The sequence below is a fragment of the Eumetopias jubatus genome, unplaced genomic scaffold, assembly GCF_037043125.1.
Source record: "Eumetopias jubatus isolate StellerSeaLion01/CBP00866 unplaced genomic scaffold, mEumJub1_p1.0 scaffold_15, whole genome shotgun sequence".
In the NCBI taxonomy this organism is placed as follows: domain Eukaryota; kingdom Metazoa; phylum Chordata; class Mammalia; order Carnivora; family Otariidae; genus Eumetopias; species Eumetopias jubatus.
Window position 1 is genome coordinate 22,463,184 of NW_028274821.1, and position 15,725 is coordinate 22,478,908.

The window sequence follows — 15,725 nt, forward strand, 5'->3', positions numbered from 1 at the left end:
GTAAGTTGTAGAAATTATTTATATATTTTAAAAATCAACCCTTTCTCAGATATAAAATTTGCAAATAGTTTTCTCCCATTCAGTAGGTTGCCTTTTCATTTTGTTGACGGTTCCCCTTGCTATGCAGAAGCTTTTCAGTTTGATGTAGTCTCACTTATTTTTGCAAATAATTCTTACCAAATAATTGAAAATAATGATGAAGTTTTTATTTGTAGACTGCGCACATACTGCTAGAGCTGTCATCATGTGCCTCAATTCAATGTTACTAAAAGTGAATAGCAGCTACACCATGGACAAAGGTATGGGATATGAAATCAGAGATTCAAGGCTGCCCCTCCGGGCTATGCTAGTCAGAAAACCCTGACCCTGACCTACTGTGCCCTCTTCAGACTCATGAAACAAAAATGCCTTCAGCAACTCTGGATCTAGCAATTTTAGTAGCTGCTCAATGGCAATCCCCTTCTTGGCAGTAGTCAGAGTATCCCAGTGGAACAGCAAATGCCCAATTCTTCCCATCACCCTTGTTGCTTGTGTGGACTACTGGATTTGCCATCAGACCTCCTCACACAGGCAGTCCCCTGCAAGCCCTGGATGAGGCTGCTCATAGCTGAGTTTGCCAGAAGAAATACAGAACAATTAATTAAATTTGGATTTCATAAAAAGAAGAAATATTTTTTTTTTTAGAAAATCCATGTGTCAAATATTACAAGGAGCTTACTTGTATTAAATGTTTTAATCTGAAATTCAAGTTTAACTGGGTGTCATGTATTATTATTTGCTAAATCTGGCAACCCTACTTGAAGTATGAAGGTTCTGGTCATCCCAAGCCCACCCCAGCCTGGGGTGGACTAATGACATCAATATCTCCTGGATTACCTATCATTTTCTCTGTGTATCTTTTGGGAAATGCTATTGCTGGATTTCATATTGTTGATTCCTTCAGTCTTTTTGAAACTCTTCTTTGCCTTCCTTGACTCATCTTTCTTTTCTTTTTAAAATCTGACCAGTTTTTCTCTGGATTCTAATTCTTCCCCCACTGTCTAAATTAAAGGTTAGTCAATATTTCCTGTAAAGGGTCAGACAGTAAATATTTTATTTTTTGAGGACCACATAGTGTCTGTCATAACTCCTGGACTCTGAATTTGTAGAGCAAAAACAGTGACTGGCAATATGCAAATTGGAACATGGCTATGTTCCAATAAAACTTTATTTACACAAATAGGCAATAGGACAGATTTAGCCCACAGGCCATAATTTGCCAATCCCTGCTCTAGATGCAGGTGTAGCTGGATCAGTCCTTGCCTTTCTTCTGTGTTTGTTCTTTTATCGATCTCATCTAATTACATGATAGGCCTACCACTTGTATTTCAGTGACATGCAAATCTGTATCTCAAACCCTGACTTTCCTCCCAGTCTTGTATTCCAAAAGCCTGTAAGATGATTCTTCCTAAATGTCTTACAGACACTTTAAATTCATCAATCCCAATTTCTCTCTGAAAGCATCACATCTCCTGTTCCTCTCCACAATCTCTATTTCTGCCAGGATAACCACTGTCCCTATGGCTAAACCCAGCTCAAAATTTCCACAGGTGTTTTTGGTTTCCTCCTTTCCCCAGCTACTCATATTCACCCAGTGGACAAGTCCTGTAAATTCAACGTATTTATTTCATATCTGTGTCTGTCTCCTGTCCCTTCCTACCACCAAGGCGAAGCTTTCTGTACCTCTTGCCCAGCTCATTGCAATATTATCCAAATGACTCTAGACACCAGACAACAAGCAAATTTCTCCAATACTGTTAGATTGCCTTTCCTTGGAATGGTTCTGACTTCTCTCTTTCTTCCTACCATCCCCTTGAAGAGTTTTTAATGCTTTTATATTAAAGTCTAGATTCTTTAGCCTGACATCAAAGACCCTCTCTGAGCAGATTCAACTCTTCAATTGTTGCACCATTAAGAGTAATCAAAACAAACTATGTGCAGTTCCCTAGCTACTCAATCACTTTCTTATCTACTTAATTCTCCCATGCTTTGGTTTTCCCCTGCCCTTCCCAACCCTGGTCACCTAATTCCTACCTACATTGGAGGACCCAGCTCAAATATCTTCTCCACAAAGTCATCCCTAACCTTCCATCTAGAAGAAATGTTTCCATATTCAAACTCTTGACTACACTTAGATTATACCTCCCTCACACCTATTATAATTTTCTACCTTGTATCACACTAGCTCCTGCCCTATCTCCCTTGATACGGTTTGAAATCTGGTAATAAATTCTCTGAATTTCCTTTTCTTTCCCCCCAAAAAGATACAGTAAAAAACCTTCCAACCTTCCTCATTTTAGGTGTTCAATACATACTTGGTAAACAAATAAAAAATAGAGGATTAGTATTCTATACACACAAAAAAAAACTACTGAGTGAATGAGTGTGTATGTGTAAAGAGAGAAAAATTGTGGATGTGGTTAATTTTAACTCATTCTTCATTTTTACAACTTCCCTTTTTTTCACTGTAGAGGAGGAGAAAGGGGCATTTAACCCAGATCTACCTATTTCAACAGCTTCCATTCTTATCTACAAAGATATACTGCCTCTCATATTAACAATAACAATGAACTTGCAAAAATAAAAAAAAATAACAATTAACTTGGAAGTGAGGATTGGAAACTATTAGTAAATGTGTGGTTTTTATTTCGTGTGTATTAAGAAATGGATAGCAGAGGCAGAGTAGCAGTCAGGTCCAGATCTAATAAGGAATTAGAAAATCATACCAGTTATTTTAGCAGAGAGAATGTAATATAAAGAATTTTGACTGGGTATAAAGTTGTAACCAGATAACTAAAAAAGTAAGAAGAGAATTCCAAGGTGTTAAAGATGTGGTGATTGAAGGAGGCAACTACCATCCCCGTGGCCTGGGAGAAACAAGAGATTAAAAGTATCAAAATTTACAAAAATTAACAAAATTTACAAAAATTAAAAGAATCAAAATTTACAAACTTAAGAATCTCATCAGGCTGAAACTCAGGTTCTGAAAATAGGGACCCTGTTTAGCTCGTGTTAAAAAACACTGCAAGTGAATTCAGCTGCATCTACAGGAAAGAACCCTGCCGCCGGGGAGAAGCAGCATTGCTGGGGAGAGGCACCTAAGAACAGGAAGTAGAGAGAGATGAGCAAATCCCTCCTTCCTCATCCAGACCCTCTAATGTCCCTACTGACAGAGCCTAATATAGAAGCAGCTGGCAAAGCAGAAATATGGTTTGCAGGGCCCCAGCCCCTGCAGCACAGAGATATAGAGTTATAAAAGGATGGGTTTGGAACTGAGAGGCAATAACTTAAGAAGTGGCCCAGGAAGGACATCTATGAAAAGGTACCTATTGAAATGTGGCACTTGTGAGCTTGAGAATGAAGTCAAATAGGCTAACATAAGCAATATGAGATCTCTCACCTATAAAAATAAAATTGTAAAGACCTCTAGGTGGGGACCTGAAACAAGTAAAAGGAAAAAAAAAAGATGCAGACAGATTTCTTGACTTCAAAAATCAAATAACAGCTCAAGAAAACACCAAGACAAATTACCTGTGATCTTGAAAACGGTAAGGTGGGGGGGGGGGGGTAGCGAATTTGTCATAATTGGCAAAGCATTGTTAATTCAAACCCCAAGGAATGCTAAAATGCCACAGTTTCACACTAGAGGTCACCCCCGGTAAGAAAATATAATTGTACCATCCTTTATTGTCCCCCTGTAGCTGTTACAATATTGGAGAGCTGCTCCTTATTGCAAAGAGATTGGATTTTTATGAGACTGACATGCTAAGCAGCTTTCTAGTCAAGTAAAATACTGCATTAAACAGAATTCACTTTCGTACTTTGAGAAGCAGATATATTGACTGTATAGTACAGAAGACAGTATCCATTACATGCAATCACTGACTATTTCTAAGGTACCAACTTTAATCAGAGGTAGGTCAACACTGTTATCAAGAAACAATACACTGGATATTACATAGAGACTGATATTGAAGAAATACTGCCTCATGTCAGTATCTAAATTGGGGAAAATACTGCCTCGTATCAACAGAAAGCAGGTGTACTACATGAAATAATTACACTACATATTTTAACAAACTCATTAATTTTAGAGTTTATTGCATTAAAGGCATTTACGGCTTAGGAAATTAGGGTGTTTTTATCATTTCATGGCAAATTATGATGATTCAAGGACATCTTCCAGAAATGACATTTGTTAAAATTCTTAATGGCAAGGGATCCTCTGTAAGTACAGAATTCCAATTTTCAAAATCATCTGAATGCACTAAAAATAAGTTGATCATTCATTGATATGATGTGGATCACTTTTACTGTATCTCCATGTCAATGTTCCTTTGATATTTGTGCTCCCAGCTTTTACTACCCACTAATTCTGATTGCTGTTGTTTTGTTGTTGTTGTTTGTTTGCTGTTCTCTCCCAATATTCTGGTCTTTCTATATCTTTCATGGAAAATACCTACTGCGTTTTTTTCTTTATACTTCAGTTGCCACTCTTGGAGCCACGAATGACCATGTTGTTTAAAGTGTCCGGGAGCCTAACCCCTCAAGTCTGAGACCCCCTCACTCATTGTGGTCTTTTCTTGCACCCCACTTCAACAGCAACAGACCCAGCTCACCTGGTCACATCCTTTCTGTTTTCAGCAAATAAATGCACCACCTTCCAAATTTCTATTAGATAGAAACATCATATTGTACTGTATTATTATATATCCATTCATTCTACCATGCATCCCTAGTATATCAAATCCACTGATAACGTCACTTTTCTACAATCTATCACTTCTCGAGTTGGTACTGCCCTCCATACAGGTTTAGAACCCATGGATTATCATTATAATTACTCACTAGTTACCCATTCAACTTTCTTGCCCCACTTTCCCTAGATCATGCTCCTTTGGATAAATCCCCACCTTGGTTAAACCCAACTATCTCGTCATTCTGTACTTTTCTCCATAAAGTTGAATGTTGCTAAGGAAAAGACATAGAAACATGCTATCAGGTCTAAATTTGAAAAATCAAGATAAGAATTATTTGACAATAATAACCAAAGAGTCAAAGGGTCTCTCAATAATTCAAATATACTTCCAGAATACATTCGTTCACCTACTTAGCAAAATGGACTTTTAATATCTTCTCTCTCCTCAAACCTTCAGCACAACTATTCCCCAAAGACACATATACACACATACTTTCAGCTAGTGATATTGTCTCATATTTGAGAAAAAGGAGGCAACTAAAGAGAAACTGCCTTATCTTACCACTACCAAGTCTGCCACCTTCCCTGGATCTGTTACCACAGTCTCTGGCTGTCCCTCTATTATAATGAAGTATGCCTTCCCTGTGTACCTCTAAACTTGTGCTCTAGGCCCCATTCTTTTTCTACTTTTCAGGGTATCCATTCAGTTCCTGGTAATCAGTTTCTCCCTCTCTACTGAATCATTCCCATCAACACATACACATTCTTCTTGATGTCATATTATCACCATTGCTATTGACCCCATACAACCTCCCCTGACCCCATGGTCCACCTTCAGTTTCTGGAGTACTTTTCTGCTCCTTTTAGAGCAAAAGTTCTTGAATGGCTTATTTATGGTCTAGTCTTTACTTCCTGCCATGCCATCTCTCCTCAGCCCATTATTTTTCCTACACAATTGATTCTTCTTGTCAAGGTTATTAGGAATCATCACCAAAGTCCACCACGTTTCCAAATTTACTTGGCAGCTATAATTCTTCAGCTTACTCAAATTCTTGGCAAAATTAGACACTGTCAGCCACTCAATCCTCCTTAAAACACATCCTTAATTTTTGTGACTCCACATTTTGCTGGTTTTTTCCTTATACCTGAACCACTTCTGCTCAGTCTCTTTTTTCTGACCCGCCCCTTCAGTTCAAAACTGAAAAGCTGGAGTGCCCCAGGGATCCCCCAAAGCCCCACTGTTCTCCATCTCCAGTGTTTTCCTTGGTGAGCTTTTATATATTCCCACTATTTTAATACCATCTGTGGAGACTATCGAATTTGTATCTCCATCACTGACCTCTCCACTGAGCTCTAAACTCTAAGCTGTAATTAACTGTAATTCTATGATTGACATTTCCACTTGAATATCTAATCATCTCATTAATCCCAATATGGTCAAACAGAACCTTGATTCCTTTGATTTTATCCCCAATGTGCACTTTTGAACTCCTTCCCTGCCAATATCTCCACCAACCACCTGGTGCTCAGGTACAACATTTAGCATCATTTCAATTCCTCTCTTCCCCTCATTCTCCTCCCTTACATGAAATCCCTAAACAAATTACTTCAGATTCAACTCCAAAATAGATTTTAAACCTACCCACTCCTTTTTATCTCTCCTGCACCAGCCACTTCCAGTTGCAATCATTATCACCTGCATGATGGCTCTAATCTACAAGAGAGGTCATTTCCATTGCTGGAACTATCTTTTCCACTATCATTTCCATTGCTGAAATATCTTTTCAAAACATAAATCTTCTCATGTAACACAACACACACACACACACACACACACACACACACACACACACACACACACACACACACATTTAAAGCCCACCATTTCTTTCCCTTGGTACTTAGAATAAAATCTAAAGTCCTTCCTGTTGCCTATAAGAACCAATATGACATGACCCAGTTCCACCTTTCTAGCTTCAGGACCTAGTGCTCTCTCCCAATCTCAACATACTTCAGCTCTAATAGCTTCTTTTTATTCCTCAAACTCACCAAATTCTCTCTGCCTCAAGGCCTTTGCACTTGTTCTTGTCTCTGCAGAGTTCTGTGTGGCTGGCCTTTATTACAGCTCACACTCCATCTTCACGGAGGAACCATCATCCTGCAATATACCACCCTGTTTTAGCTTCTTCACAGCACTCATCACTTTGTGAAACTCTCTTGCCCATTTTTTTGTTATTGTTTACTTTCTTTTTTCATCTGTCATCTCTCTCTAAGTCGAGAACCTTATATATTTTTTTGCCACTATATCTAGAGCCCAGACTATCTAAAGCATAGTTGACACTAAATAAATACGTGTGGAAGGAGGAAAAATGTGAAAGAAGGAAGGAAATAGGATTTAATGATTTTTTCATAAAGGTAATGACACAACTACTTGTACAGTTTCTCTAACATCCATCTTTCCAACTTCCCCAACTAAATTTCATCCCTGCAGGTTTATGCATAACAAAGTACAGAGCACAGCTTAGCTCAGAGGCATGGCTCTGTTAAATAAAACTAATCTGACAGGATCAGACCACTGGGGTTTAGCCATTCACATTCTGGATGGCTGGAAATGATAGTGTGCCAAACCTCCTTGGGTACTCAGTGAACCACACTCTCTACCATCTCCCTACACACTCCAGGCAATTACCCATCTGGTTTGCCTGGCTCGCCCAGTCGTATTTGAATGAGGTTTTCAGCTGAAAGTGAATGGTGTGTCCGACCTGAAAGGCAGCCTCCGGCAGTTGTATCCCAGGCCTACTTTCAACTGTAGCCATTCTCTCCAGATGGGGGTCAGGATCCTCCCCAAAAGTAGCAGGACAGGTAAAGACAGAGGAGGGAACGGGGAGCCTAGGCAGGAGTCAGGAGACCTGGGTTCGAATCCCTGTCTGTCTCAAGTTCACTGTGACCTGATGAAATCCCTGCACCCCTCTAGATTTGCCTCCCAGCTGCAAACTGTGGGGTTCATACTAGGTAACTCTAGGAATTTCTTCCAGTTCTAACATTCCAAACTTGTAAACCACCAAGTGGCAAGCATTTGCTGGGTTGCAAATTCTCCAACCCAACAAGCCAATCTCCAACCTGGGATGAGTGGTGATATTACCACCATGTGGGTTTTTTATATTTGCCCAGAAACTCATAATTACGAGGTTACCCTCACCACACCCCTTTGACATACATGGGTGACAAACACTAATTACCCTGCTTTGCTGGAGGAAGAAAGATGGCACAGAATGATTAAATGACTCACCCTCTGTTTACCAAAAGCAGTGGTCTGGCAGGGACTAGAAATCCATGAATTTCTGAGTTGTAGACCTGAGCTCAGGACATTAGGCCACAGGGCTCTGCTAGATCATACCAGTGTTTGGCTTCACTTGTTTTTTATTCTGGAATAGATGAAAAACAGTCATGATTGCATTCTCTTTTCTGAGAGATTCACTGCTGTTAGTGCTAATGCAATTGGATAAAAGAGAGAAAGTTCTATTTACTTCAACCAAAAACCTAAGAAAATTTTGTGTGGGCAGGCAGTGAGGTACACAGGGAGAGTGTGGACTTTGAAGTAAGAGACACTTTTCTTTGTTTTGTGAGCAAACATTTTTCCAGGTATTAAGAAAGCACAAAAAGCATAAAAATGTGTGAGACTCAATTCCACTCAGAGCTCTGCAAGATAACTAATTCTCTGAGTTTTGCTTTTCGCATCTGTAAAATGTAACTGATAGAACTTGCCCACACTATCCTTGCAAGGATGAAAAGTGATGAGAAAAGGCAGTTACTCCCATTGTGGTTCCTCAGTTAATTAGCACCTTTTCCTCTTTCTCCTCTTATCTCGGGAACACAAAATTGGGTGTTCCCTACCCACACACCTAAAGTTCCCTGCTACTCACCGTTATCCAATGAAGAAAGAGCGGACCACAGGCCACTAAAGCAGGTGACCAGTCATCCATGAGGGAAAGGGATCCCTGGGATCTCCTGTTCCAGATTTGCTAATGACATAGGGTATCTTAAAAATGAATAACCGACCCTGTGTCTCCACCTGTAACAGTGGAACTAACCAAATTGTCCCAGGGAATATTCTGGAAGAAAGGGCCTCTGAAAGGTTTATAGACTCTTGGACATAAAATGTAGACTAAGTGCTATGATTTTTTTTTTGGCAGTCTTTCATGTTACACTCAAACATCTCTATTCCTCTGAATAGCCACTTCAGCCTCCTTATCCATCAGCTAGTCTCTATCATGCCACCAGCAGAGACATCTGCAGAAGCTAGTGAATAAGAAAAAGAGACACAAAGTAGGGAAGGAACACAGTTCACCACTAAGGCAAACGTCTTAGCTTGTTTCCTTTTCTCACTCTTAGAGATTTGGAGAATCACATTTTTCAACATCAGGCTTCTGTTTTTAACCAACATTGTTAAAAACAGGGGACTCAGAATGATAAATAAGAGACAAATTTGCACTGAGGTGGTCTGGTGATTAGCCCTGGAGCTCTGGACGCTAAGTTGGGAGACATGCTTTCAGACCTGCACCTACCACCAGCGGGCTGTGTGGTGATCTGTAGGAGTATGAACTCCTATAATGAACTGAGATTCATTCCCCCACCTAGGTATAAGTAGGCTAAGAATAAACTGTCCCCAAAATGCTTACTAGCACTAAAGTCCTATGAATCCTGTAATAACATACATAGAAGCTGACACACAGTAGCCACACACACCTTATATTCACAGTGTTGGGGGCTCATAGGTCCAAGGGTCCTATATTCTCATGCCCTCTGCTATAACATTGTTCATTTTTTCTTTGAAGTAGAAACAGACTTTATATCCCTGAAAGAAATATAAACGTATATAAGAACTATGTGTTCCAATACATCTGTAACATTAACAAGTTTCCTAGGTATTTCAGATTAAAACAAAAAAAATCCATGGATTTTGAGAAACTCTGGTCTAGACATACATATCCCAAACTACTAACCAGGTAAGAAAGCAAAACACAGGAAAAGACACTTTCAGTATTTGAAAGAAATTAATAATGAACATGTCACTTAAAATAATTATTCTCAAACTGTATAAAAACTTTTTTAAAAAATTCAGATTCCTGAGCCCTACCCCATACCTTAGTCAGAACTGTGGGGAAAGGAGTGTAAATGCCCCAGATTCAGGTACGTTTGCAAAGCTCCTAAGGCCATGCTGCTGATTGCCCAGCTCTGGAAACCACTGTTAGAAAGCAAAACCTCAGCAGCCAAGTCTGGCAAGTATGTCAGTCCCTCTCCTCAGTGCCCAGCAGAAGTAATTTCTTCTCTCACTTGTGAACATCTGTGATAATCATCACAGAGAGCCGGCTTGTTTGTTAATGGGGGGAAGAAAAGCTATTTACCTAGTTTGCAAGCCAAGGGAGAGCTTAATTAATGTCAGAGTAGATACGATTTCCTCCTCTCTCCTTGCCCTAGGAACTCACAGGGATAACGAGAGGATTTTTAATTAATGTTTGAAAAGCATTCTGAGATCCCTGGATGAGAGGTGCTGGAGAAGGGCACAACATGATTATTATTGTTATTAATAGTAGTTGTATTAATAGAAATAATGAAGTTCTCTAAAGTGATTTTTTTTTTTTTGAAAATTCATGACATCAATTGCCAGTACATTTTTGTGGCAAGAATTTTTGGAGAGAATGAAGGAGAAAGGAAAAAAAAAGATATAAGGAAAATAAAAATACTTTTTTTACCCATTAGAACTGGGTAACACTTTGAGGTTCTAGCATGAGGACTCCACGAAAAGTTCTTCTTATACTTTTCCAAGGTAAATTAAAATATAACTGTTATAGCTATAAGATGTTTTATGTAAGCCTCATGGTAACCACAAAGAACAAACCTATAGTAGCTACAAAAAAGATAAAATGAAAGGAATTAAAGCATATCACTACAGAAAAATAAATCACAAAGGAAGACAGCAAGAGAGGAAGAACAAAGGAATTGAGTCAACAGTCAGAAAACAATTAACAAAATAACAATAGTAATTTCCTATCTATCAAAAGTTAGTAATATTTTATCTATCAAAAATTAAGTGTAAATGGATTAAATTCTCCAATCAAAAGACACAGAGTGGCTGGGTGGACCAAACCAAACCAAACCAAACAAAAAACAAACAAAACAAAAACAACAAAAAAACCCAAAGATCCAACAATATATTGCCTACAAGAGATTCACTTTAGCTTTAAGGACACATATAGGCTGAAAGTAAAGGACTGGAAAAAGATATTCCAGGCAAATGGTAATCAAAAGAGAGAGAAATGCATAGTAATGGTTGTATATGTTTCAGATAAAGAAACCTTCGTCAAAATTAGTCACAAGAGACTAAAAACATAACTATATTATGATAAAGGGGTCAAGAGGATATAACAATTGTAAATATATATGCAACCAACATTGGAACACATAAATATTTAAGGCAAATATTAACAGAACAGAACGCAACAAAAATTAAGAAACTTAAGATTGAAATTATATCAAGTATCTTCTTCAACTACAATGGGTATGAAACTAGAAATCAGTAACAGGAAGAAAACCAGAAAATTCACAAGTACATGGAAATTAAACACTATACTCCTGAACAACCAAAGGGTAAAAGAAGAAATCAAAGGGGAAATCAGAAAGAATCTTGAAACAAATGAAAATGAAAACATAACATACCAAAACTTACAGGACAGAGCAAAAGCAATTCTAAGAGAAAAGTTTATAGTAATAAATGCCTAAATTAAGAAAAACAAAAGAACTCAAATAAACAACCAAACTTTACAGCTCAAGGAATTAGAAAAAAAGAACAAACTAAGCTCAAAATTAGCATAAGGAAGAAAATAATAAACATTAGAGCAGAAATAAGTGAAATAGAGACTAAAAAGACAATAGAAAAAAATCAAAACTAATAAGCTAATTTATTTAAAAAAGGAAGCAAATTCACACATTGTCAGCTAGACTAATCAAGAATAAAAAAGGATAAACAAAATTATAAATGAAAGAGGCAACATTAGAACTGACACCACAGAAATATAAAGAATTATAAAAGGCTACTATCAGGGGCGCCTGGGTGGCTCAGTCGTTAAGCGTCTGCCTTCGGCTCAGGTCATGATCCCAGGGTCCTGGGATCGAGCCCCACATCGGGCTCCCTGCTCAGCGGGAAGCCCGTTTCTCCCTCTCCCACTTCCGCTGCTTGTGTTCCTTCTCTCAGAGTCTCTCTCTGTCAAATAAATAAAATCTTAAAAAAAAAAAAAAACGGCAACTACGATTGTTAACAAATAGGACAACCTAGAAGAAAATGAATAAATTCCTTGAAACACACAACCTACCAAGACTAAATCCAGAAGAAACAAAATCTGAACAGAACAATAACAATTAAGGAGATTGAATCAGTAACCAAAAACCTCCCAACAAAGGAAAGCCCAGAATTAGATGACTTCACTGCTGAATTCTACCAAACATTTAAAGAAGAATTAATGCCAATCCTTCTCAAACTTCCAAAAAACTGAAGAGAAGGGAATACTTTCAATTCATTTTACAAGGCCAGCATTATCCTGATACCAAAGCCAGATAAGGACACTACAAGAGAAGAAAATTAGAGTCAATAGCCCCAATGAACATAGATGTAAAAATTCTCAACAAAATCCTAGCAAATCAAATTTAGCAGCACATTAAAAGGATCAAACACCATGAACAAGTTGAGATTTATTCCTGGGATGCAAGGACAGTTCTACATACACAAATTAATAAATATGATATACCACATTATTAGAATAAAAGATGGAATTCATCTGATCCTCTCAATACATGCAGAAGAAACATTTGAGAAAATTCAGGTTCTTTTATAATAAAAGCAGTCAGCAGAATGCATATAAAAGGAATATACCTCAATGTAATAAAGTTACATATGACAAAAACTAACATAATACTCAGTGATGAAAAGCTGAAAGCTTTTCCTCTAAAACCAAGAACAAGACAAGGGTGCCCACTCTCACCATTCCTATTCAATATAGTCACAGAAATCCTAGCAGAGTCATTATGCAATGACAAAAAAAGGGGGAGGGAATCCAAATTGAAAAACAAAAAGTAAAATTGTCTCTGTTTGATGATGGAATGATTGTATATACAGAAAACCCTAAAGATTCATCCAAAAAACTGTAAAACTAATAAATGAATTCTGTAATTATGCAGAATACAAAATGAGAATACAAAAATCAGTTGCACTTCATACACTGGGAACAAACTATCTGAAAGAAAAATAAAGAAAATGATTCCATTTACAATAGTATCAAAAATAACAAAATATTAGAAATAAATTTAACCAAGGAGATGAAAGATATGTACACTGAAAAATGTAAGACACTAATGAAAGAAATTGAAGAAGACAGAAAGAAATGGAATGTTATTCTGTGTTCACAGACTGGAAAAATTAATACTGTTAAAATGTCCATATTTCCCAAAGCCATCTATAGATTCAAAGCAATCCATATAAAAATCCCAATTTTTCACAGAAATAGAAAAAACAATCCTAAAGTTTGAAAACAGAACAAAAAAATGTTCCAAATAGAGAAATCTTGAGGAAGAACAAAGCTAGAGGCATCACACTCTTGATTTTAAACTATAATCCAAAAGGACAGTGATAAAACAGTATGGTACTAGCATAAAAACAGACACATAGACCAATGGAACAAAACTGACATTCCAGGAATAAAACCATGCATATAAGGTCAACTGATATTTAACAAAGGAGCTAAGAGTACTCAGTTGGGAGAGGATAGTCTTTTCAATGAATCATGCAGGGAAAACTGGATATCAACATGCAAAAGAATAAAATGGAGCCTTGTCTTAGATTACTCACAAAAATTAACTCAACATGGAGCCAAGACTTAAGACCTGAATGTAAAACTCCTAGAAGAAAACATAGGGAAAAAGCTCCTTGACCTGGTCTTGGTAATGATTTTTTCTATATGACACCAAAATAGCAAGTAACAAAAGCAAAAATAAACAAGTGGGATGATATCAAAGGAAATAGTGTCTCCACAGCAAAGGAAAAGTCAACAAAATAAAGATGTAACCTACAGAATAGGATAATTTGCAAGTAATATATATGATAAGGGGTTAATATCCAAAATATATAAGGAATTCATAAAACTCAATAGCACAAATATATATATATTCCAATTTTAAAATGGGCAAAGGACCTGAAGACATACAAATGGCTGACACATACCTAGAAAGATGTTCAACATCACTAATCATCAGGGAAGTGAAAGTCAAAAACATGAGTGATCACCTTAGACCTGTTAGAATGGCTATTATCAAAAAGACAAGTGATAACAAATGCTGGTCAGGATGTGGAGAAAAGGAAACCCTGGTGCACTGCTGGTGGGAATGTGAATTGGTGCAGCCACTATGGAAAACAGTAAGGAGGTTTCTCAAAAAATTAAAAATAAAACTACCAATGATCCAACAATCCTACTTCTGGGTATATTTCTGAAAGAAATGAAATCACTATATCGAAGAGATATCTGCACTCCCATGTTCATTGCAACATTATTTACAATAGCCAAAACGTGGAAATAAGTGTCCACCAACAGATTAATGAATAAAAAAATGCAGTGCATAATTATACAGTGGGATATTATTCAGCTACAAAAAAGAAATTCTGCCATTCACAAGAGCATGGATGGAATTTGAGGGCATTGCACTATGAGATGAGAGAAAGACAAATACTGCACGAATCTAAAAAAGCCAAACTCATAGAAACAGACAGCAGAACAGTAGTTGCCCTGGGGGTTAGGGAAATGAAGAGATGTTGGTCAAAGGGTATAAACTTCCAGTTATAGACGAATAAGATCTGGAGGATCTAATGTAAAGCATGGTGACTATAATTAACAATACTGTATTACATAAAAGCCATCTATGAAAAACCCACAGCAAATATCATTCTCAATGGGGAAAAACTGAGAGCTTTTCCCCTAAGGTCAGGAACACGGCAGGGATGTCCACTATCACCACTGCTATTCAACATAGTATTAGAAGTCCTAGCCACAGCAACCAGACAACAAAAAGAAATAAAAGGCATCCAAATCGGCAAAGAAGAAGTCAAACTCTCACTCTTTGCAGATGATATGATACTTTATGTGGAAAACCCAAAAGACTCCACCCCAAAACTGCTAGAACTCATACAGGAATTCAGTAAAGTGGCAGGATATAAAATCAATGCACAGAAATCAGTGGCATTCCTATACACCAACAACAAGACAGAAGAAAGAGAAATTAAGGAGTCTATCCCATGTACAATTACACCCAAAACCATAAGATCCCTGGAATAAATCTAACCAAAGACGCAAAGAATCTGTACCCAGAAAACTATGGAATATTTATTAAAGAAATTGAGGAAGACACAAAGAAATGGAAAAATGTTCCATGCTCATGGATTGGAAGAACAAACATTGTGAAAATGTCTATGCTACCTAGAGCATTCTACATATTTAATGCAATCCCCATCAAAATACATCAACTTTTTCAAAGAAATGGAACAAATAATCCTAAAGTTTGTATGGAATCAGAAAAGATCCCAAATAGCCAGAGGAATATTGAAAAAGAAAAGCAAAGTTGGTGGCATCACAATTCCGGACTTCCAGCTCTATTACAAAGCTGTCATCATCAAGACAGTATGGTACTGGCACAAAAACAGACACATAGATCAATGGAACAGAATAGACAGCCCAGAAATGGACCTTCAACTCTAGGGTCAACTAATCTTCAACAAAGCAGGAAAGAATGTCCAATGGAAAAAAGACAGTCTCTTCAAGAAATGGTGTTGGGAAAATTGGATAGCCACATGCAGAAGAATGAAACTGGACCATTTCCTTACACCACACACAAAAATAGACTCCAAATGGATGAAAGACCTAAATGTGAGACAGGAATCCATCAAAAT